Raw genomic sequence first — 24,327 nt, forward strand, 5'->3', positions numbered from 1 at the left:
GATGCTGTGAAAGTGCTGCACTCAATATGCCAGCAAATTTGGAAAACTCAGCAGTGGCCACAGGACTGAAAAAAGTCAGTTTTCATTCCAATCCCAAAGAAAGGCAATGCCAAAGAATGCTCAAACTACCGCACAATTGCACTCATCTCACATGCTAGTAAAGTAATGCTCAAAATTCTCCAAGCCAGGCTTCAGCAATACATGAACCGTAAACTTCCAGATGTTCAAGCTGGTTTTAGAAAAGGCAGAGGAACTAGAGATCAAATTGCCAACATCTGCTGGATCATGGAAAAAGAAAGAGAGTTCCAGAAAAACATCTATTTTTGCTTTATTGACTATGCCAAAGCCTTTGACTGTGTGGATCACAATAAACTGTGGAAAATTCTGAAAGAGATGGGAATACCAGTGACCACCTGACCTGCCTCTTGAGAAACCTATATGCAAGCAGGAAGCAACAGTTAGAACTGGACATGGAACAACAGACTGGTTTCAAATAACAAAAGGAATATGTCAAGGCTGTATACTGTCACCCTGCTTATTTAACTTATACGCAGAGTACATCATGAGAAACACTGGGCTGGAAGAAGCACAAGCTGGAATCAAGATTGCCGGGAGAAATATTAATAACCTCAGATATGCAGATGACACCACCCTTATGGCAGAAAGTGAAGAGGAGCTAAAAAGCCTCTTGATAAAAGTGAAAGAGGAGAGTGAAAAAGGTGGCTTAAAGCTCAACATTCAGAAAACGAAGATCATGGCATCTGGTCACATCACTTGATGGCAAACAGATGGGGAAACAGTGGAAACAGTGTCAGACTTTATTTTGGGGGGCTCCAAAATCACTGCAGATGGTGATTGCAGCCATGAAATTAAAAGACGCTTACTCCTTGGAAGAAAAGTTATGACCAACCTAGGTAGCATATTCAAAAGCAGAGACATTACTTTGCCAACAAAGGTCCGTCTAGTCAAGGCTATGGTTTTTCCAGTGGTCATGTATGGATGTGAGAGTTGACTGTGAAGAAAGCTGAGCACCAAAGAATTGATGCTTTTGAACTGTCGTGTTGGAGAAGATTCTTGAGAGTCCCTTGGACCGCAAGGAGATCCAACCAGTCCATTCTGAAGGAGATCAGCCCTGGGATTTCTTTGGAAGGAATGATGCTAAAGCTGAAACTCCAGTACTTTGGCCACCTCATGCGAAGTGTTGACTCATTGGAAAAGACTCTGATGCTGGGAGGGATTGGGGGCAGGAGGAAAAGGGGGACGACAGAGGATGAGATAGCTGGATGGCATCACGGACTCGATGGACGTGAATCTGAGTGAACTCCGGGAGTTGGTGATGGACAGGGAGGCCTGGCGTGCTGCAATTCATGGGGTCGTGAAGTCGGACACGACTGAGTGACTGAACTGAACTGATAGGGTGACATATGACTAACAAATGTTCTTTATTAGCATGGCTATTAAAGTATTTTATTGTCATACTTGTTTTCATTAGGATCAAACTGATTAGAATACAGTGCAGGGAAGGTAACTACCTTAAACAAAGACTACTAGCTTTATTTTCCAGAAGCAAAACTCACATCTACACTATGTCTAGTATAACAGAAAAGATTTTAATAGAAGCAAGACATTCCTAAAGAAGTAACACTAAGCACCTAACTTATATCCATACCCTGCAACCTATCACCAACTCTGTGGCTAAAGCACATTTTACAAGATTTCTAAGGATTCATTTAGGAAATTTATGAAGCTATTTTATAACTGATTACATACAATTAAAAATGAAAGGAAGAGGTTTTGTATAAAATAATCTTAGAATAATCTTATGCCAACTTATGAACAGATGAGAAGTATCATACATATTACTTTCTTCTCTTTCCCATTTCCCCCTTCTTCCTGGCAGATTAAAGACACAATTGTCAGGTTCTGAGCTGGAGAGATTAAAATGCAGAAGCCTGGAGAAGGAAGCTAATCTGACTTAGAAAAGGCTAAAGTTTGTAGCCTTCCCAACTAGTAGCCTAACTTAGAAAAGAAAAACCTAAAGTACGCAGCCAAAGGCAGCAAAGGAGCCAGTCCCATCAATGCCTGAGGCAAAAATGCACTGTGGCCGTTATTAGAATTTGAAGACTCATTGTATTTTCTGCCTATCTTCCCTTTTCCTAGGTTTGCAATGCACCTGCCCTCGTAGCAACTCAAGACACTCCCAAAGCCACTCACACAAAAAGGGCCCTTTCCCAAGATGCTATGCAAAATACTAATAATTTGACATTAATTCATGTTGTTAAAATCTGGGAGAGCCTTTAGGAGCATGGAACCATTTGCTCCGCTCCCTATCAAGCCCTCGGGGCTTCCCTGGTAACTCAGCTGGGAAAGAATCCGCCTGCAAGGCAGGAGACCCCAGTTTGATTTCTGGGTCGGGAAGATCACCTGGAGAAGGGACAGGCCACCAACTCGACTATTCCTTGCCCTGGTGGCTCAGCTGGTAAAGAATCTACCTGCAGTGCGGGAGACCTGGGTTCGAAAGATCCCCTGGAGAAGAAGGGAACGACTACCCACTCCAGTATTCTGGCCTGGAGAATTCCATAGACTGTAGAGTCCATGGGTCACAAAGAGTTGGACACAACTGAGTGACTTTCACTTCACTACCACCCCTTCATCATGGCTCCATACTCAAGGCATTAAATTAAAAGTTCCTGGAGGAAAAGAATAGATTGGCAGCTACCACTGAAAATATTCTCGAATACTAAGGCTCTCCTATACTGCATATTTGATAATTTACTTCCTTTCCACGTACACTGGGAATGAGAAAGAAGCATAATCCTCAAGATTCTTCTGCGCAAAAGCAATCTCAATTCAATCTTAAATCCAAAATTAAAATATGAAAGGCTCTGTTAAAATATACCAAAGGAGAAAGCAACAGCTTTCTATTCTAGTGACCATATTAGACAGCACACATAACCTGCTAAATAAAGAAGGGGAAAAATGTCAGAAATAGCTCTGTCACATTACCAGGATTAAGGAGGTACAGGATGGAAGGAACGTCAATGAAAAACACATATTTCCCAACAAAACACTATATTACATTATTATCTTTATTCTTATTATAATTTCCCAAAATATTCATGGCATTGTGGTAGATCTTTTATATTAATAATAGGAAAGAAAATGATTGATAAATCATTTTGAAGCTGTAAGCACCCCAAGCTTGACATATTTTCAGACTCAATTGTGGTAATTCTTGAGATCTACATGCTAAATGTAAAAAGGGACTATGTGACACATTGAGGGAATCCGAAAGAGAAGAAATGAAAACACAGTATTACTCATCTACTATTTACAAAGCCAAAACAAGAAATCTACTTTTTCCCCATTGCTTTAAGATACAAAATGAAATTTTCCTTCACAAAACAAAGCAAGCATGCTATCAAGAAATATACAATAGATGAAGAAAGTTGGTTTAATGAAGAGTAAACAAACCAAAACAAAGAAAAGAATAACTTCAAGGGTCTCAGAACTTAAAAAAAAAAAAATCCAAATAAGCCTGTTGTTTAACGAGATCTGTTTAGAATACCTCTGCAAAACAAAGTATAATCAAAATAAATCAAAGAATAAACTTTCACTTAATAATGGCCCTACATTCTTCTTTGGCCTGCTGACCTATCCTTATTCATCCTTACGGGAGCTTGGGGTTGACAATATTAGCGTTCTATTCATCCGAATTTTATGCCATTCCTTCTGCTTTCATCAGGTCACTATTACACTTTAAAGACACCCAATAATATATACTGGTTACAAGCTGTTCAAACATACATTTCCTAATAATCCTGAACTTATACACATTTAACCAGATGAGGCATTAATTCCTATTTTACAGATGAAAGATGTTCCATCTCATCATCATGTAATAAAGATTTTATTTTCTAAACTCTTTATTTCTCAGTGAACACAAAACTGAAGTTATTTGAAAACACTGGTGGTTATTTTCTGCTGAAATTTTTTGAGATTGTTATTTTGAGAAATCATGTATCACTTCCTTTCCAAAAGCTGGGCTTGGATAACAAATTGCAGTTTACTATCAAAGACAAAGAGACTACATTTCTTCAGTTCTCTACTCTCCAAAACCTTGTTGTCATTTCTGGATGTAAAGGACTGAAGAGAAGCTGGAATCTATGAGACATCACACCAACATCTCTCAGATGGTGCCTCACCTCCGTAGTCTATTCATTAATTTTTCTCACTCAACTCAACTGTCCACCCCAAAATACACTGCACACTACTGAAGGAGGGATCTTTCTAGAGAGTACTTTCACTATGTCATCTCCTGCCCAACCAACCTACTGCCTCCTTACTATTTAGCAGATCAGATTCAACCTGACACTGAATAAACCTCATCATCTAGCCCGACTCTGGTATACTAATTTCTCTGACACCATTCTCAGAAATTAGCACCTTATCCCACTGAGATCAGAGTCCTCTCTCTCTCACATCATGCTGGTCCCCATCAACGTGTCTGCTCCTGCTTCCATGCTCCACATGGAATGTATGGAATGTTCTCCTTCTGAAGACTCTCTACCTATACAGACAGTACATATTCTTTATTCAAGTCCTACCTTCTCAAGAAGCCCTACTTCTAAATATCCCTACACTAACATAGTGGACTCAGACCTATGAATCAAAGCATTAGATGTATTATGTTTTGGATAGCGCTAGTTAATAATTATGGAAGTACACCCAACAAGATAATAAACTCTTAGAAGAGGCTGAACCGTTTCCCAAGAAGCACATCTGTAATAAATATTTAAAGACTATTTGAAAAACTGACTGAATAATCTTGCTTAAAAAAAAAAAATAAAAGATTTTTATGTCAAAAGATTTCTAGCTCATATGAAATAATTGTGAAGATGAGGGTTTGCTTCAAAATAATCCAGGTCAAAGAGTAGGGGGACAAGGAGTAAACTAAGTGAAGGCAACCAGGTGAACCCAGATTGATTACGAGTTGATCTTTGAAGTGACACAGACATTTCTGTCTGTGTCAGAGATTTCTGTCTACTTCTGTTTAAAATTTTCGACAATAAGTTTTTTTTATTTTTAACACTAATAAGTCTATGCTGCTGCTGCTGCTGCTAAGTCGCTTCAGTCGTGTCTGACTCTGTGCGACCCCATAGATGGCAGCCCACCAGGCTCCCCCGTCCCTGGGATTCTCCAGGCAAGAACACTGGAGTGGGTTGCCATTTCCTTCTCCAATGCATGAAAGTGAAAAGTGAAAGGGAAGTTGCTCAGTCATGTCCGACTTAGCGACCCCATGGACTGCAGCCCACTAGGCTCCTCCGTCCATGGGATTTTCCAGGCAAGAGTACTGGAGTGGGGTGCCATTGCCTTAGTTTATTTTAAATGACAAAACCAAAGCACAGAATACCACTTTTCTTTACCCAACAAATACTCAGGCCCCTATTTAAAGTAAGAAAAAAATTCTGGAAAGATCTAGCTTGGCAAGGAACTTGTATGATTCTAATTTTCAACTAAGAATTAATTTAAAAATTAAAGAAAAAAAATCTAAATGGAAGGGATCACCATCAAAAGAAAAATTAAATCTACTACCAAAAGCAATACTGTTTATATTTCAAATTCTCATTCAATTACAGCATTCACAAAAGGACCCACCCAAACAACTGAAAATCAGCTGTTTTTTTTTTAAAAAAGCAAAATACAAAACGCAAAAATAAAAAGGCTGCTACAATCAACGTTCAATAAGCCAAATCAGTCAACGCTACTTCAAGAAATTCACAATCTGAAGACACTATTGCTCTTAAGAGACTGACTTAATAGAGTATTAAATAATCAGAAAAATAAGCACTTCCTTTTTATTCTGAGAACTGAAAATTATGTTTAAGAAATTTCAGATATTTGCCTTAATGACAATGCATCTGTTTGCTGCTACTAAGGAATGCTCCACCCCTTTGGTAGTTCAGTCTACAGCTACTTATCAAAATTCAACCTCCATTTCTCTACATCATCATTAACTAACTCTTTTTAAAAGCAGTAATACAAACACCTACTATCTTTAAATGTTGACATTTTATTCTAATTACACTGCTTCTTTGCCTTGACATTTTTTTCTCCCAAACTAGTTTTAGGCATATATACACACTAATCTGATTATTTTGATTTCCCCTTCTCCACAATTTCTCTAAATATTCAAGAGGGTAGGTTTTAGATACCATAACTAAAAACCCAGTGACAGCAAACAGATATCTCATATACCCTGATGCTGGGAAAGATTGAGGGCAGGAGGAGAGGGGCGGGACAGAGGATGAGATGGTTGGATGGCGTCACTGACCCAGTGAACATGAGTTTAAGCAAACTCCAGGAGATGGTGAAGGACAGGGAAGCCTGGTGTGCTGCAGTCCATGGGGTCGCAGAGTTGGACATGATTGAGCAACTGAACAACAAATAAATAGCAAGCTTTATCCTAATAGCAATACATCATCTGTCCATCACCCAATACAGTTAAAGTTTAAAACAAGACAACTTTCTTATATAAAGAGTTTAGAAAGAATGAAACCACACTCACAAATAAACTTCTTAGAAGAAAAATAAACATATTCAAATTGCCTTGTACTTGCCCTATCTTTAAAGTTTCATTTTCCTAGCAAGTAAAGGTAATGATCTTCTTTTCAGTAGCATGTAATTTCCCTCTTCCAGTAAAAGAAAAACTGCTAGATAGGAAAGCTAATCTAAGGGGCCAAAAGAGTGTTGAAATTTTCTCTTCTAAAAACTACTTTCTCATTAAAAAATACAAGAATCATGCTATGAAAAAGAAATGAGACAGAATCTATTGGATTAATATTACACCTGAAAAAGTTGACATTTACCACACAATCTTTTCTAATAAAGAAGACCACATAAATATCAAAAACATTTTCAGAAAACCACTAAATATAGGATTAAAGGTCCCACTTATATTCTTTCATCACATCTCTAAGTGAGTAAATAATGCCCATCTTTATCATTTGTATACTCTCGACTTTTGAGAAAAAACATTACATTTTAAAATATCATGGGTATTACCACAAAGAATGGGCCATTTGCAAATTTTTCCTAATATCTGAGTTAAACACAGATTTTTTAAAATCTCAAAAGGTGTTAACAAATTTTATCCAATACATGCTACTCCAGTGGGATGAAAACCATTTACAAGTTCCACTTAGATTAAGAAATCCGTTGAGAAAAGTATGTAGTACATCCCAGTTATACTATTTCTAGAGCACCAAAAATCTCTACAACCTATTTCCCTACTATTTTTCTTTAGAACCAGCTGAGATGAATATAACCTCCTTCACAAAAAGTCAAGACAGTAGTGTATCTAATGACAAAAAACTAACTGAATTTTCAGCAAATGCTTAAGTTTTCACAAATTAAAACTTTCTAACTTCACTTGAATGGTCTATAAAAATAGCAACACTGAGTTGAAACGGATTCAATCAAGTGCTATTTGCAGGCACCAAAAAGAAAAAAAATGTTTTAATCAATAGTGTGGCTTCACCTTAAGACAGGAGTAGTGAAGGAGAGAAAGGGAAGATTTCTAAAATCATAGTGCTTAAACTGAGAAGGTATTTTTTCATTAACTTAATATATATATATAAAACATCATCTTAAAACTCCCCTAATGCAAGATGTTCATCCTTAAGCAATGCTCTCTTTCTTTTACAAAGTAATAAACTGCAAGTTATCGCTAGTGCTCCATTCAGACTGAAGTTGAAGGGCATTACAAAACAATTTTTCTGCACTTTGCCATGTGGTTATAGTCTTATCCCTCATAAAAGGTTTGTCTACAGAACTTTATATAAACAAATTTTATAATAAGTTAACCTTAAGCAATTCACAAAAACCCTCCTTTAGAAATAATCTATTCAATTGAAGAATTCAACTACTGAACCCAGCAGAAAGTATTCCAAACTATCCCCCCTCCCCCCAAAAAAAACCCCATAAAATTATGAAGCTGCAATAAACCATACAAAAATATTTTGAAATCTCAGCTATTTCCTATCAAAATATCAAAGCACTTTGGATTATCTTCTTCAGATGTATTAAAGATCCCAAAGTGAATTCATTTTGACTTCACAGTGCTGAAAATAAGAATTTGATGACTGCAGGTAAAGAAAGTATAGAGTGGAGAAAACTACTTGAGAACATTTTTTATTGAAGCAAAATAGCTTTACAAAAAAAAAGATACATTAAAATCATTTACCTTCTTCTGCCAGACAGTCCTCTCCTAGAATACATTGCTTACAATTCAGCAAAGCATGACTGCCAAAGGTTTCTAAACCCATTTGGATTTTTCATAGTAGAAAGCTTCTCCACCAGTGTATTACAAAGAAAAATGAAATGTATTTTTTGCTTACAGTTGAAGATCAATTGTATTAAATATCTTCCCACTAATATAAACTAAAAGTAATACTTAAAAAAAAAAAAGCCCAGGTTATAACTCAACACAAGGTTTGCTACATGAATTGCTTCTAAATCTCAGAAGAGTAGGGATTAATTCAGTTTCCCCAAATTGTGGCTTAAGTGGCTGAAAGGAAAAATGAAGCTTTATAAACATCTTTTCCTAACCTTGGTTTACATTTGATGAAACAGACCATTTACCACAATCAAGTGAATGTAACGTCAAAAATAAGATTCCTCAAGTACTACAAATAAAATCTGTAAAAATCACAATGCAGTAATCTTCAAAAGTGATTTAGAGGGCAGCTGTATGTATTTATATTTACAAGAGGTATTATTACTTTTGCAAGTAAGAGGTATATTGCTGCATGAGATTGCTACTATGACTTTTAACATTTTTATATATATCTTACGAATACAATGTCTTATTCATGTTTAAATTTGAGATGTATGTATCTGATCTATGTAATCCTGTCTATTTTTCTGCTAATTCTTTACTTCACAGTAGTCTGATTATAGCAAAACTCCTTCTTCACTTTATGCCATTACTCAGGACATTTTAATTTCGCTATCACCAAAACAGACATCATAAGCCACCCTTGGCTTCTAGCTTTCTGTTTCTTAATGTAAACAATAATGACAGTGAGTGTTACCAAATGCATTTATGTGCACAGCTTTGTCATTTCTTTTCCCAGCCCCCTTCATTCCTATGAAAAAAATAAGGGATTTCGTTCTAGAAAAAAATCGATTTTTCTTTTGCTTATATACCTAATGGTTTTCAAAAGAAGATAATGTATTCTGATACCTACCATTCTAGAAATATTAAAAGAAAGAACTTACCAAATCCAAAAATATTAAGTCAATCTGGTATTAGCCAGAGAGGAAATTTCCACTCAAACTATAAATAAAATGTCATCAATTAAGCTGAACATCAATAAAACTGAGTCAATAATCAATTCTCAATTTGGAAGGAATCCGTAATCCACATATAACCTGCATATAATCAAAATACCACTTACATTTGCTCGTGAAGCTCACAGATGAATTTGACTGTGTGCCAGATTTATCTTATTTTTAAACGCCTAGGCTAATATTTGTTGGTATAATCAGAGCCCGTACTAAGTGTCCTGGGGAGATGCAATTCAGAAGAACGTTTGGTAGCATGGAGAAACCGGTCCAAAATGAAAAAAGAAAAACAAACCAAAACAAAACCACGTCCCAACAGAGCAAATAATCCACAAATTGATCACTGGGAGCAAAACGAAGACGCTCCTCTCCGGGCTAGCCTGAATAAACGATCTTCACTCAAAATGTTTAATAGTATCCTACCTCACTTCATTCACTTCCCAACTTCCTTGACTTTTCAGGGGCCAACACGGGGCGTCCCTTTCTTTTTTTTTTTTTTTTTTTCTGGAAGAGTATGCTGAAAGAATCAGTTAGGAAAGAGGGAAGGAAAGGACAATACCCAAGAAAGCTGTGAAACAGGTGGGTTAGAACGAGCTGCGGCACAATCGAGATAGTTAAGGGGCAGCTTTAAAAATGACAGATGTGGTTAAAGGAAAGACAGCAAATCGGAAGAAGCTCCAGGGTAGCAAGACAGGCTCAGGGGCTGACTGCAAGCAACAGAGGGGGGCAAAGGCTAACTCCAGAGTGGTAGCAAAAAAAAAAAAAAAAAACAAGCAGCAGGACGAGTGGGCAACGAGCAGTAGGATTAATGAGCAGCAGCAGCGGCACGGGTCAGAGTGGGAGTGATGGCTTTGGTCCTGGGAGACGGGGTCCACTGGGAAAGGACGTCAGAGAGGGGCAAGGGAGCTGGGAAAACAAGGAGTCCTGAGACTTAAGATTGCTGCTCCTACAAAAATGTAGAGGAAAGCGCTGAAGACGAGCAGCCGCCTCAGCTGCCCAATTGAAGAGATTTTCGAAGCAGCCGGCGCTCGCCGCCGCGCTGCCTTCTGCCCCGCTCCCTTTTCCTGGTGGTAACTGCTGTGGCGTAGAGGGGAGAGGGAGGAAGAGGAGGAGGAGGAGGAAGATCGAGAAGGAGGAGGGTGAAGATGAGGCGGGGGGGGGGGGAGGTGGGGAGAAAGGGGGGTGCGGCCTGCACAGTCCCAGCGAAGCCTCCGCTCTCTCGTAGCCGGTCAGCCCTGGGTTTCCCCTAAAGCCCAGCCCGCATAGACTCACCCGCCTGCCTTGCCTCGCTTTTCCCTTAGCCGACTCCACGCGCTGCCGCGTCCTCACGAGAGACCACTGAACGAGTGTCGGGGGAAAAAACTCTTCAGAACCGAGTCTGATTGCTTCAGCGAGTCCGACCTTTACGGCTGAGAGACAGACTCTCAGCTTTCGGTGGGTTCCACAGCCAGACGGGCCACCATCTTACATTAGGGTAAGACTCCTCCGGCCTCCCGTGCGCAGGCGCACGCCGATCCGGCCGGGAGGGGCGGGGGAGGGGCGGGAGGAGTGGCGGGTGGCCGCTCCCGCAGCACCCTGGGAGTTGTAGTTCTGGGAGGGTAACCGCCCAGCTGCAAGCCGGGAGTTGAAGTTCTCACTCGGAGGGCGGGTGGCAGCGCCTGCCTCACGTGGCTGCTATACTATTGCTTTTTTCGTGTTTTGCTTCCTTCTCGGCCCTCGTGTGTGCTGCTCCGCTGTCATTTGGTCGGCGGCCTACGTTAGCGGTTCCGTTTCCTCAGTGTTTGCTCAAATATGGGAAACCAAAACTCGGGGCGGGCGTAACCAATTTGGGGGGAGCCGAGAAAGTCTTTTCTCTGCTCCGCCCACCATAGGTATCAGAGAGGGCGGGGTAGAGGCAGATTCGGGGGTAGGAGGAGCGCGGGATTTGATCTAGGGTGGGAATTAGATACTGAATTAGCGTTTGTTTTTCGAAAAGTGACTGTTATCTCGTTTCCCCTGTTTGCGCTTTTTGGAGCCACCACCCTTCTTCCCATCCTCATCATTAATCTCCACTGCAGATGTAATCCTAAATTGTCCTGTACAGAAGTACAAGAGAACGGCAGACCCACGCACTTACAAAAATGTGTTTCTGATGAGGTCAATTTGAGAACATTATGCGGACTTTGCGTATTAGTGTTAGTTCGGTTTCCAGCCTGCACAGCTCTGCGCGCGGAGTTCACAAACCCTTCACACATCAATACATGCCAACGAATATAAAAATGCACTCGCAATTTTTACGAGCGCTGAGGAATCCTCAGTCTCAAAAATCAGTCAATTTACTGGTCCCGCCCACAGTCATCCTAGAATTCTGGTGGAAGTGGCGCTCCACGCAGTCGTTTTTGCTTATTGCGTGTATTCCTCACCCATTCATACAACGGATACTCATGGAGCTCCTCCTGTGTGCCCGGCACTGTTCTATACATGGGGAGGCGACGGTGAGCAAAATAGACAGCATTCTCCGTTTCTATTCTAGGAATTCCTGTATCTATTCCAGTGTGTGTGTTAGGGTGAGAGAAAAGGGAGAGGAAGCAACATATGATTAAAATGCATAGTGCATTGTAACTGATGAAAAAAACCAGAAGGGGAATAGGGAGAAGTTGCAGTTTTAAATCTGTGAACCTAATCCCGTAGTGAGCAGCTTTTTCATTTTTAAAAAATACATTAGTTATTTGTGTTTCAGTTTCTTCACTGTCAAGCCTAGACACAATTATTTGGTGAATACCTAAAATATGTTATAAACTCACAATTTCCCCAAAATTTGAAATCGTAGAATCATGAGATTATTATCTAGCAAGCAAAATTGGGAAAATTATTTGGCTTCACCACCTTTAGGTAACTGTCTAAACATTCAGTATAGGAGATGTGTTTTTTTTTTAATGTGTGTTTGTTTTTTTAATTACCAATTATATGGTGAAATATAAGCCAAGTAATGCAAAGACCAAAATTAAAAAAATCCTTAACCTTATTAAAGATTAGAACCACCACATTAAGACTTCTAGAAAAGATCTTAATCATTTAATCCATCATCTTATCCTACACACCTTTTTTTAAGAACAGTGTCTTCACAGTGTCTCTTGTATTAGCCTAAAATGAAATTCAGGGATAATTTATAAATTTCATTTACATATGTGATTTTGTTTTAAATCAAAATAATGTCCTATATATGATATAAAAAGTACAAAAAAGTAATTTATAATACAGTGATTTGTAGTTCAGTATGTAAATGCTCAGATATAACTAGTCTAGAAAATATAATCAAATCATCATTTGTTGGCTCCTGTAAATCTCCAGGAATGTGAAAGCTCCAACTACCAACTGACACAAGTATGGTGATTTGGCCACCTCTGGTGACAATGCTAATCTGTTCTCAGTGTCCACTGTAGATGCAGTCCCAAAGCACTCACTGTTAGAATTGAATACTAATTAGAAGCAGTGTTGGTGAGAAGTTGCTCAATAACACAGGTAGCCCAGTCTGGTGCTCTGTGAGGAACTAGAAGGGTGGGATGTGGGAAAGAGAGGGAGACTCAAGAGGAAGGTGATATATGTATAATTATGGCTGATTTTTGTATGGCAGAAACCAATGCAACATTGTAAAGTAATTTTCCTCCATTTAAAAGATAAATTTTTTAAAAAGAAAAAAAACCCTTGTGTTCATATGCAAAATAGTGGTTCATATATATATATACACACACACAGGTTTTTCACCTATACTGAGGACATTTAAAAGATATGAAGGACACACAGAAATTTTCGTGTAAGGAAGATTCCCATGTTTTGCAGGAAGTCTTGGGCTTCCCTGGTGGCTCAGCTGGTAAAGAATCTGCCTGCAATGTGGGAGACCTGGGTTTGATCCCTGGATTGGGAGGATCCCTTGGAGAGGGGAATGGCTACCAACTCCAATATACTGGCCTGGAGAATTCCATGGACTTGTATAGTCTATGGGATCTTGAAGAGTCAAATGCGACTGAGAGACTTTCACTCATTCACTAGCTTGAAGTGAAACGATGTGAAGTCGCTCATTCGTGTCCGACTCTGAGACCCTGTGGACTGTAGCCCACCAGGCTTCTGTGTCCATGGGATTCTCCAGGCAAGAATACTGGAGTGGGTTGCCAATTCCTTCTTCAATTCACTAGCTTACCTGGCCCCTATCCTCTAAAGGTCAGTAGTACCTCCAGAAGTATTCAACACTAGGGGGCAATACCATACCTACTGACAGTCATTTATTCCTGGAGATAAAGAGTAAAGTGACATTTCCTAGGTCACCAACTAATTAGTGACAGAGTCACAACCCTCCCAGGCCAATGCTCCTTTTACAGTATTTTACCAGTTTTTCGTATATGTATATGTGTATGTGTTGTATGCATAATTTCATATAGACATCCATGGATGTCCATATAGACATCCAACATTTTTTTCATATCATTTAAAAAATTAATTAACATTAAATTCTATTACCTCACTGCCCAGTGATTCCTTAGGACTTCCTAGGTAGCTCAGTGGTAAAGAATCCTCCTGCCAATGCGAGAGACCCAAGAGATGTGGGTTCAATCCTTGGGTTGGGAAGATCCCCTGGAGGAGGAAATGGCAACCTACTCTAGTATTCTTGGCTGGAAAATTCCATGGACAGAGGAGCCTGGCAGGCTACAGTCCGTAGGGTCACAAAGAGCCAAACACAACTGAATGACTAAGCACACACAATGATTGATTCCTTGGTGTAGCATATACAATCTATTCACTCAATAAATGTTTTCTGCCTTTGAGTATTGTGCTAGGAGGTGTTGGTGGTACAGTACAGCAAAACATTGTCTCTATCCTCATAGAACATGGTACCTAGTAGAGAAGACAGAGATGAAATAATCAGACATTTAAATAAATACAATATATAAATATAATTTCTTATAGATTATTATAACTGGTGATGAGTACCGTGAAGGTGTTTACAAGATGCTATGAGAGTGTTTAAGAGGGGAAACTCTTTTTTTTTCTGTTTTTTATAGTTTGTATCTACCAACCACAAACTTCCGATCCATCCCTCTCCCTCCTCGCTGCCACCCACAACCATAGGTCTGTATGTCTGTGAGTCTATCTCTGCTCTGTAGATAGATTCATTCGTGCCATATTCTAGATTCCATACGTAAATGATATCATATGGTATTTGTCCTGCTCTTGCTGACTTATTTCACTTAGTATTATCTCTAAGTTGCATCCGTGTTGCTGCAAATGCAATTATTTTGAGGTAAACCTAATTTAAATGAGTGAGCAAGAGGAGGATGTGTGCATGTGTGTGTGGTCAGTTACTTCAGTCGTGTCCGACTCTTTGCGACCCTATGGACTGTAGCCCACCAGGCTCCTCTGTCCATGGGATTCTCCAGACAAGAATACTAGAGTGGGTTGCCATTCTTGAGCAAGAGGACGATAGTCAGGGGAAATCTTTACAGGTTAAGAATTTAAAATATACAAGAATTATGAGTGGTGGGGGACCTTGTTAGAAGACCAGTATGGATTATGGTGAGCAAGGCGAGGTGGGGGTGTAAGGTGAATTAAAAAGAAGCAAGAGCCATATCATACCAGAGCCTTGCAGGCCATGGTAGGTAATGAGGATCTTATTCCACAGAAAAAGAAAAGTTGTATTTTTAAAAGGCCATGCTATGGAATGTTTGTCACTGAGGAAGTTGCCAATTTAATTTCTATACTTCCATTCTCTGGAATAATATACAGCCATATAAAAAAGAGAAAGGGAAAGAACTGTATATCAACCTGAAAGAATGTCCATGACATGTTATTATGTAAAAAATAAATAAATTATAACATGATATATTGTGTATAATGTTACCCATATTTTAGAAATAAGAAAGAATCAATCTGTATTTCTGCAGAGCACAGAGAAAAGAATGGGCAGCTGGTTACTTTGGGGGATTTCAGTTGGAAAGGGGTAGAGGGAGTATACAACTTTGTCTTTATGGATCTATTATGTGTATGAATTAGTCTTATACATTTAAAAAACAGATCAATCTGCTGTGTGGACAATGGATAGGAGAAAAGCTATAGAATGAAATGGAACAACTAATTAAGAGAATATTTCAGTTATCCATATGGTGGTTCTGATAGTAGTGGCAGTGAAGATAGCATAGAGGTGATGAGTTCAAGATCTATTTCCTGAGGTGGAAATAATAGGACTGTGATATAATGGACCAGGGGGCAGTCCAATGAGTAACTCTCAGGTTTTCTGATTTATTTGGCTTTGTAGATGGTGGCTCCTTTCATCCCAGGAGAATGGTGAATATTGAAATAACATTTGTAGGGAGAAGAACAGCTTCATCCAGAACACAACAGCATTTCAGGGAAATCATTGCCCATCTGAGTTGGGTGATCTTAAAAGTCCTACTGATTGTATTTTGCCTAACTTAGTGGTTTATCTCTAATAATGCTTATCTGCTTGGGTTCTGCCAAAGAAATAACATACAGCTGCATTTATCTAGGCTGGAGAAGGAGAATGAAAACAGGAGACATTATGGGTTATTTCCCATATTTTTTAACCTTAACAAATAATTAATATATGGATATTTTAAATTTAAAAAATTCAAGTTATATTCTTATAGTCTCAAATATAGATCTACAGGGTCAAAGGAAATGATCAGCTTTTTGACCCTTGTTATGGCCAGACTATATTAGTATTAGTGAATATTAATGCCATTTTACACGGAGGCTTTTTCCTCCCAAAAATCCATTTGCTTGGAGTTTTATTGTTCTTATTTATCTTTTCTAGTTTTAATTATTTGGTATTTGAGTGCTAAATATTGAGTTATGTGGAAGTGAGCAAAGCACTAAGCTCCCTCAAAGATCTTAGAGTTTAAAAGGCAAGACAGAAAATAAGTTAAAAAGCAAATAAAACTCTACTTATTTGTTGTCAAAGTATTAAGAAGGAAAAAGAACAGAGTAATAGATACATCAGGAGAGGATTTACTTTATATTGGACAGCCTCTCTAAAAAGATGACTTAATCTGAAATTTAAAGGGTTGGAAGAAATCACCCATTTAAAGAAGAGAGAAGAAGGAAATGGCAACCCATTCCAGTATTCTTGCCTGGATCGAGAAACCTGGCAGGCTATAGTCCACTGGGTCTGAAAAGCACACGACTGAGCAGTTAACACTGCTACCCATTTAAAGAATGGCCTGTGTTAAGATCCCAATGTGGGAATGAATTTAGCATATTCCAGGAATGGAAAGTTTACTAGTGAAGTCAGGGCCTTCAAAGGCAGAATGGTAGAAGATGGAGTTAGGGAAGAAGGTAAAATCTAGTCTATAAATGGTTTTACATGGAATTTGGAGTTTGTTCCAAGTAGATTGAGACAATTGAATGGTTTGAAAAAGAGAAGTGACATAATCAATTTGTCTTTTCAAAAGATCAGTGGGGCAGTGATGTGAAGAGTGGATCAAAGATGGCTGGCAAGAGTATATAGAAGTGGAGAGGCCAGTTAGGAAGCTATTGCAAAAGTGCAACCTGGAGATGATTAGTTTAGACTATGGCAGGGCTGCAACTAGGACAAAGTGAGGGAGGATCTTGCCTTGGGCACAGAATTTAAGCAAGCTCTCAAAGATGCAGTCAGCAAGGTAAATAACATTTTGATACTATACATTTAAAATCAACATTAATCCAAAAAGTCCATGGTGAAAAAACTTTAAAATATAAAATAAAGACAAAATCTGACCCCGAGTTTACACATTTCAATTTCAAAGGATGAATTCTGAAAACAAAATATAGGGCAAAAGAAGAAAATCATACATAAATATATAACGGTATGATACATTTTATATGGAGTTCAAAAATAGGCAGAATTAAATAATATTGCCCAGGGTAACATAGGTAGAGTTAAAACTACAAAGAAAAATTAGGACATATTTTATACAAAATTCAGGACATGGTTATCCTTACATGGGGGAGAAACAGACATGACCTTGGAGGGTTACACAGGGAACTTCTAAAGAACTGATGCTATTTCTTTATCTTGTAGACCTACAGGTGTTCAGGTTACTATTATTTTTAATAGATGCAAATGCATTTTGTACTCTCCTTTGTGTGATTTGCTTATGGTGAAAACAATTATATTATTCAGGGACATACTCATGAAAAAATTGAATTACTAATCAGGTTTCCCCGGCTGAAAGACACCACATCTGAATATTTTTGCAGGCTCATTTTACCAATCATTCAAAGAAATCGATAATGCCTCTCTTATTCAATTTCTTCAGTTATGGAGATAAATGCAGCATAATTTACCACATCAGCAGATTAAAATAGAAAATACATGTAATCATTCTAATAGATGCAGAAAAAGCTTTCAATAAAAGACAATGGTCAATTATTAAAATATATATTTTAGCAAAACAGAAATAAAACGGAACTTCCTTAATCCACTAAAAACCTATAACAAATATTACACATAATTGTGGAATTTTAAAAGCATTTTCTTTAAAATATGGCAAGGATGTCATGCTATCATTGTTACTATCCCATATCATACCAGAGGGCCTAGACAATGCAAAAAGACATAAAAAGGAAACAAAAGATATAAGAAAACTAGGAAGAAAAATGACCTACTCATTATATACAAATATGATTGTCAGCATAAAAAATTCAAAAGAGAATATATGAACAAATAATGAAAACTAAAGAGGATTCAGCAAGGTCATTGAACACATCAATATACAGGAATCAAGAGCATTCCTATATGTCAGCAATCAATATGAAACTGCAAAAAATCCACGTGACAAAATCGATTTGTTAAGTTTGGACGATGGGTGTTCAACTGAGAGGTTAGGATTTCTTTTTGGTAACAGCATGCAAAATGATTTTGATCAACCTTTCCACTATTGTGAAAAAGGAATAGAGGCCCACACACACTGCTCATGCTACACAGTATAAATACAAATAAGATTTAGTGAGGAAAACATTCTGGAGATGAAGCACAGATATTATTCCTCATTTATCCCAGAGACACATGCTTAAGCCTGGCATAAATATACGGGGTATACTCCCTGTAAGGGAGTTTTCCAAGTGATAAACCAAACTCCCAAGATACTATTGACTCTTATACAGAATGGAAAATGGGGAGCATCTAGGCAATTGTGTAAAAATGAGAATCTCCTGGTTGAGGAATGACCTGTTAGAAGAGAGAAGCTTCTGGAGCTCAGATTCTTATAATAGCCTTTTTTTCTGTTGTGATAACTCACATACCTGTATGAGTAGTTATTACAGAAAAAGTACTATCTAACTATCCCCTAAAAGCAGTGACTTAAAAAGAATTATCATTTGCTGTCTCTTACACAACTGTAGATTAGCGGGGCGGGGGGCGGCGGGGTGGGGGGCGGTCAATGTACCTAAACTGGGCTCACCTGGGTGCCTCTGCTTCCATCTGCAAGTCCAGTTGGAGTTGGCTGTTCTGCAGATTGGGCTCAAGACTGCTTTCATGTGTGTTTCTTCTGGGCCCAGACTGAAGGGGCAGCAGCTTCTTGAGGAAAGTTCTCATGGCAATGAGGGAGATAGATGCAGGGGGGCAAGTCCAAATATGCAAGCACATTGGGTAACAGCTCAGTAGTCAAAGCAAGTCACCCAGCCAGCTTCAACATCAAAAGACCTGGAAAGTAGACTCTTCTTAGGAAGATTGCTGTGCTGTGCTCAATCATGTCTGCTCTGTGACCCCATGGCCTGTAGTCCACCAGGCTCCTCTGTCCATGGGACTGATTCTCCAGGCAAGAATACTGGAGTGAGTTGCCATTTCCTACTCCAGATTTTCCCAACCCAGGGATCAAACCCACATCTCTTGCATCTCCTGCATTGGCAGGTAGATTCTTTACCACTGTGCCAGTTGGGATAGGTAGAATGAAAATTTGCTGGACAATAATCTAATCTACCACAATACTACAAGAGGGACAGGAGTGAATCGCTAGGGTCATCTAGATTTGTCTCTCACTTCCTGGCTTTTGGGGCCTCATTAAGTGAGTCGCTTTATCCCTTCACTAAAGACAACTGAGAAGTTGGATAAATACCAAGAATCATTTACTAAAAAGCATCAGTGTGGCAGGCCTTAAACCTGGGAAAGATTTGGAACTTGGGATTAACTGAAGCCATTTCTGTCCAAGGGGCATTTGCTTATACCAAATAAAGGGGATGAGGGGCCTCTGAGAGACAAAGGTGCCAAAGGTAAAGATCCCCCTCCTGTTAAGGATGCTAGAGAGCAACTGCTTTTACTCTGGAGGCATTTGTTAATCTGAGGGGAATAGCTTAAAAATGGAGTGACTTCACGGACACCTGAGGTTTAAGAAACAGGGGTTGGGATTCAACACATCTGAATGTGGAGATCTTCTACCCTTGACTGGGACCCAGAACACCCCTATTTCAAAAAGTAAGGGTAGGTACCCTCCAGTGGGTCATCTCAGTAACCCAGTCTTGCCTTTGACTGCATGAACCATCAGGTACTTGGTTGAAGAAAAAAATTTGCTGGAGGAAATTTACATTATCTTAGCTTTGAAGTTAATCCTAAAGATAATATTTAAAATAAAATGTCTACAAAACAGTGAAAGATTATAGAATACACCTCAAGTCACAACAAGGCAGGACTGAACACCAGTTGCCCACTGCAGCAGATGCATCATTCAGTTCAATTCTGTCACTCAGTTGTGTCCGACTCTTTGTGACCCCATGAACCACAACACACCAGGCCTCCCTGTCCAACACCAACTCCCGGAGTTTACCCAAACTCATGTCCATGAAGTCAGTGATGCCATCCAACCATCTAATCCTCTGTCATCCCCTTCTCCTTTCACCTTCAATCTTTCCCAGCATCAGGGTCTTTGCCAATGAGTCAGCTCTTTGCATCAGGTGGCCAAAGTATTGGAGTTTCAGCTTCAACATCAGTCCTTCCAATGAACACCCAGGACTGATCCTTTAGGATGGGCTGGTTGTATCTCCTTGCAGTCCAAGGGACTATCAAGAGTTTTCTCCAACACCACAGTTCAAAAGCATCAATTTGTTGGCGCTCAGCTTTCTTTATAGTCCAACTCTCACATCCATACATGACTACTAGAAAAACCATAGTCTTGACTAGACGAACCTTTGTTGACAAAGTAATGTCTCTGCTTTTTAATATGCTGTCTAGGTTGGTCATAACTTCGTTCCAAGGATTAAGCATCTTTTAATTTCATAGCTGCAATCACCATCTGCAGTGATTTTGGAGCTCAAAAAAATAAAGTCAGCTGTGTTATACAGATGGGGAAACTGTTTCCACTGTTTCCCCATCTATTTGCTATGAAGTGATGGGACCAGATGCCATGATCTTCGTTTTCTGAATGTTGAGCTTTAAGCCAACTTTTTCACTCTCCTCTTTCACTTTCATCAAGAGGGTCTTTAGTTCTTCACTTGCTGCCATAAGGGTGGTGTCATCTGCATATCTGAGGTTATTGATATTTCTCCCATGTCTTGGTTCCAGCTTGTGCTTCTTCCAGCCCAGCGTTTCTCATGATGTACTCTGCATATAAGTTAAATAAGCAGGGTGACAATATACAGCCTTGATGCACCCCTTCTCCTATTTGGAACCAGTCTGTTGTTCCATGTCCAGTTCTAACTGTTGCTCCCTGACCTGCATACAGGTTTCTAAAGAGGCAGGTCAAGTGGTCTGGTTATTAATGTGTCCTTTTTTCTCTCTTCCCTGTCTTACTTTCCATGCTTCCTCTGTACTTCTGCATTTCTTGGAATCATCTCTCACATAACTTCTTTCACCCAAGTTCTTACCTCTGGATTTGCTTCTGAAGGGCTCTAAGCTCACCCAACAGGTGGGATAATCACAGAACCCCCAGCACAATCAAGATAGAGGGCAAGGATTTCCCTGGTGGTCCAGTGGTTAAGACTCCACACTCCCAGTGCAGGGGGCCTGGGTTCATTTCCTGGACTATAAAAAGGGATTCCGCACGCTGGACTATAAAAAGAAAACGATGCTACGCACTGCAACTCAAGGTCCCACAGGCTGAAACAAAGATCTAGTATGCCACTAAATAAATGAATGCTACGAGGCAGTGCCTGCATCCTAGTAAGTTTCCCAGTACCCCTTTGCCGTCAGTCCTCTCCCCCAATTCTCAAGCAGCTGCAGACCTGCTTTCTATCACTATCATTTTGCTTTTAACATATTTTCAAATAACATGGAAATGATTTAAAATTTCTTTCACCTTGTTGATTTTATTGAATGGCAGTTTAAAGTGAATTTATTATGTGTGATTGAAACTGCTAACCTTGTCCAGGAAGGACCCCAGGGAGAATCTCATTTGTATCTACCGTTATTATAGGATTTATATATGTCTGATATCTTTGGGAGGCTGAGGGATGGTCACCAGAATTCTATCTGTAAAAGATCCCAAAGAATCTCCTGAGAGACATGAGTCTCCAGGAAAGAACCTGGCATAAAGGACTGTAAGAAAGCCTTAGTCATTGGAGGGCCAGGGGATGATACTGACTCATGTGTGTTACTCAGATCTGCTTCACAATTCAGCCCCCTCCATAAACTCGTATCTGAGTAATGCAGGTGTATGTACTAGGAAGAGAAGGAAACATGAGCCATGAGTCAACTCTGAAAGAGCAATGTCCCTACAGTCTCTGTGTGACATTGATATACGAGCTTCACATCACTGATACTCATTCATAAGCATGACATCCAAAGCACATTTGCCCAGAACTCAGAGGAGCTTTGGCACCCTGAAAAATCTAGCATATCTTCCATGACAATGCACAGAGAGGGAGGCGATCGTGACTAGGACAAGTGACAGTTTAGTGACCACCAGCAGTCATGATGGGCGCCTTCACATGACTTGACAGGAGGCAGAACCCTGAGCAATTATGCTACTGGAGTCCAGGAAGTAAACAGTATATCCCAATGACTAAGAATCTGAACTTTGGAGTCAGACAGGTCTAGAATGAAACTCCAAATATGATCCCATCCTACCTACATGAGGTGCCCAATGAAGTACCAACTAATGGTGGCACTGTTGCTGTTCAGTCACTAAGTTGTATGTGACTCTTTGCAACCCTATGAACTGCAGCACACCAGGCTTCCCTGTCCTTCACTATCTCCCAGAATTTGCTCAAACTCATATCCATTGAATCAACAATGCCATCCAGCCATCTCATCCTCTGTCACCTCCCTTCTTTTCTTGCCCTCAATCTTTCCCAGCATTATGGTCTTTTCCAGTGAGTCGGCTCTTCACATCAGGTGGCCAAAGTATTGGAGCTTCAGGTGCAGCATCTGTCCCTCCAGTGAATATTCAGGGTTGATTTCCTTTAGGATTGATGGGTTTTATTTCCTTGGAGTCCAAGGGACTCTCAAAAATCTTTTCCAGTATCACAATTCAAAACCATCAATTCTTTGGCACTTAGCCTTCTTTATGATCCAACTCACATCCATACATAACTACTGGAAAAACCATAGTTTTGACTATACAGATTTTTGTGGGCAAAGTGATGTTTCTGCTTTTTAATATGCTGTCTAGGTTTGTCATAGCTTTTCTTCCAATGAGCAAGTGTCTTTTAATTTCATGAGTGAAGTCACCATCTACAGTGATTTTGGAGCCCAAGAAGATTAAATCTGTCACTGGCAGGTGTCTGATGTAAACGATTCTTTCATTCATTCAACACATGCTTATTGAGGACCTACAGTGTACCAGGCACCTTTGAGTGAGCAAAGCAAATGAGCTCAAGGCCTCAACTCCCTCTGTGCTAGTATTACAAAGAACCACGCAACCTGCTTATGGTGCCTTACTGTTCCCAAGCTATAGAGCCTTTGCCTCTTTCCACCAAGCTCCCTTTGAACAACTGGATTTGAAATCTGCGGTTTTGCCTTGGATATCTTAATCAGTTTCCTCTTGATTCTGTCCTTCCCCTTTCTTACATGCAACCAGTTCCTACTTGCTGGGGAGAAAAGCATTCAGACATTTCTCCTCCAATAATCCTGATAATCTCATTGGAAGAGAAGTGAAGTGAAGTGAAAATCGCTCAGTCGTGTCTGACTTTTTGCGACCTCATGGACTATACATGGATTCTCCAGACCAGAATACTGGAGCGGGTAGCCTTTCCCTTCTCCAGAGGATCTTCCCAACCCAGGGATTGAACCCTGGTCTCCCACATTGCAGGCATATTCTTTACTAGCTGAGCCACAAGGGAAGCACCACTGGAAGAAAGGAGGGTTATCTAATCCCAACACACCAGTTCAGCCTTAATGTACCTTGCCCTGCCTTTTACTTTTATGGCCTCACATGATGAGACCAAGTCTACAGGCCAGTGTTAGAAGTTTTCCCGTTTTGAACCCAGTTCTCGGGATCTCTGCTCTTCTCTTTTTTCTGTTGGAGGCTGGCCCCAATCACTGTATGTTCACTGTATCAGTTGGGGTTCTTGAAGACAAAGAACAGCGATGGGGCCTGGCTAACAAAAGTGGTAAATAAATGTACTAGAAGGACATTGGATGACTCACTCAGTTGGCTGAGAAATGGAGAACCAGGCTTGGAAAACAGGCGGGAACCTGGGGGCTGGCAGCTGCAGCAATCTGGTTAAGAGCATAAATGTCACAGCCTCCACTTCCATCACCACTGTTCTCACGGCTTAAATGGCCCTGTTGCCTCTGTTGCATGCTGCCACAGGTCAGTCTGACTCAGTCTGCCTCCTTGCATCGCTCAGAGTCCCAGAAAGAGCATCTAACTGCAGAGCCGAGAGACCTAGCCTCTCACATGCATGGTCTCTAGCTGTCCAGATACTCAGGCAAAACTCATTGGCATATTAATTGGCATTTTTGCTTTGTTTCCCTGGTTTCCCCTGGCTGATACTCTTCCAAGTTGAAAGGATCAGGATTGGTTGTGGAGATGTAAAATCCTGTTAGCCAGGATGCTTCCATGGATTTCATGCTGA

General features: G+C 39.8%; 1 protein-coding gene across 6 annotated transcripts in view; it reads right to left on the reverse strand.

The window, feature by feature from the left end:
• Positions 1 to 10,817, reverse strand: part of CNOT4 (CCR4-NOT transcription complex subunit 4) — a 147,898-nt gene extending 137,081 nt beyond the window's left edge. For all 6 annotated transcript variants that reach the window (XM_052639271.1, XM_052639275.1, XM_052639270.1 and 3 more), the window contains exon 1: positions 10,621 to 10,817. The gene's annotated coding sequence lies outside the window, so the exon portion shown is untranslated. The remainder of the gene's footprint in view (positions 1 to 10,620) is intronic.
• Positions 10,818 to 24,327: the final 13,510 nt, after the last annotated feature.

The sequence above is a fragment of the Budorcas taxicolor genome, chromosome 4 (assembly GCF_023091745.1).
Source record: "Budorcas taxicolor isolate Tak-1 chromosome 4, Takin1.1, whole genome shotgun sequence".
NCBI classification, from domain to species: domain Eukaryota; kingdom Metazoa; phylum Chordata; class Mammalia; order Artiodactyla; family Bovidae; genus Budorcas; species Budorcas taxicolor.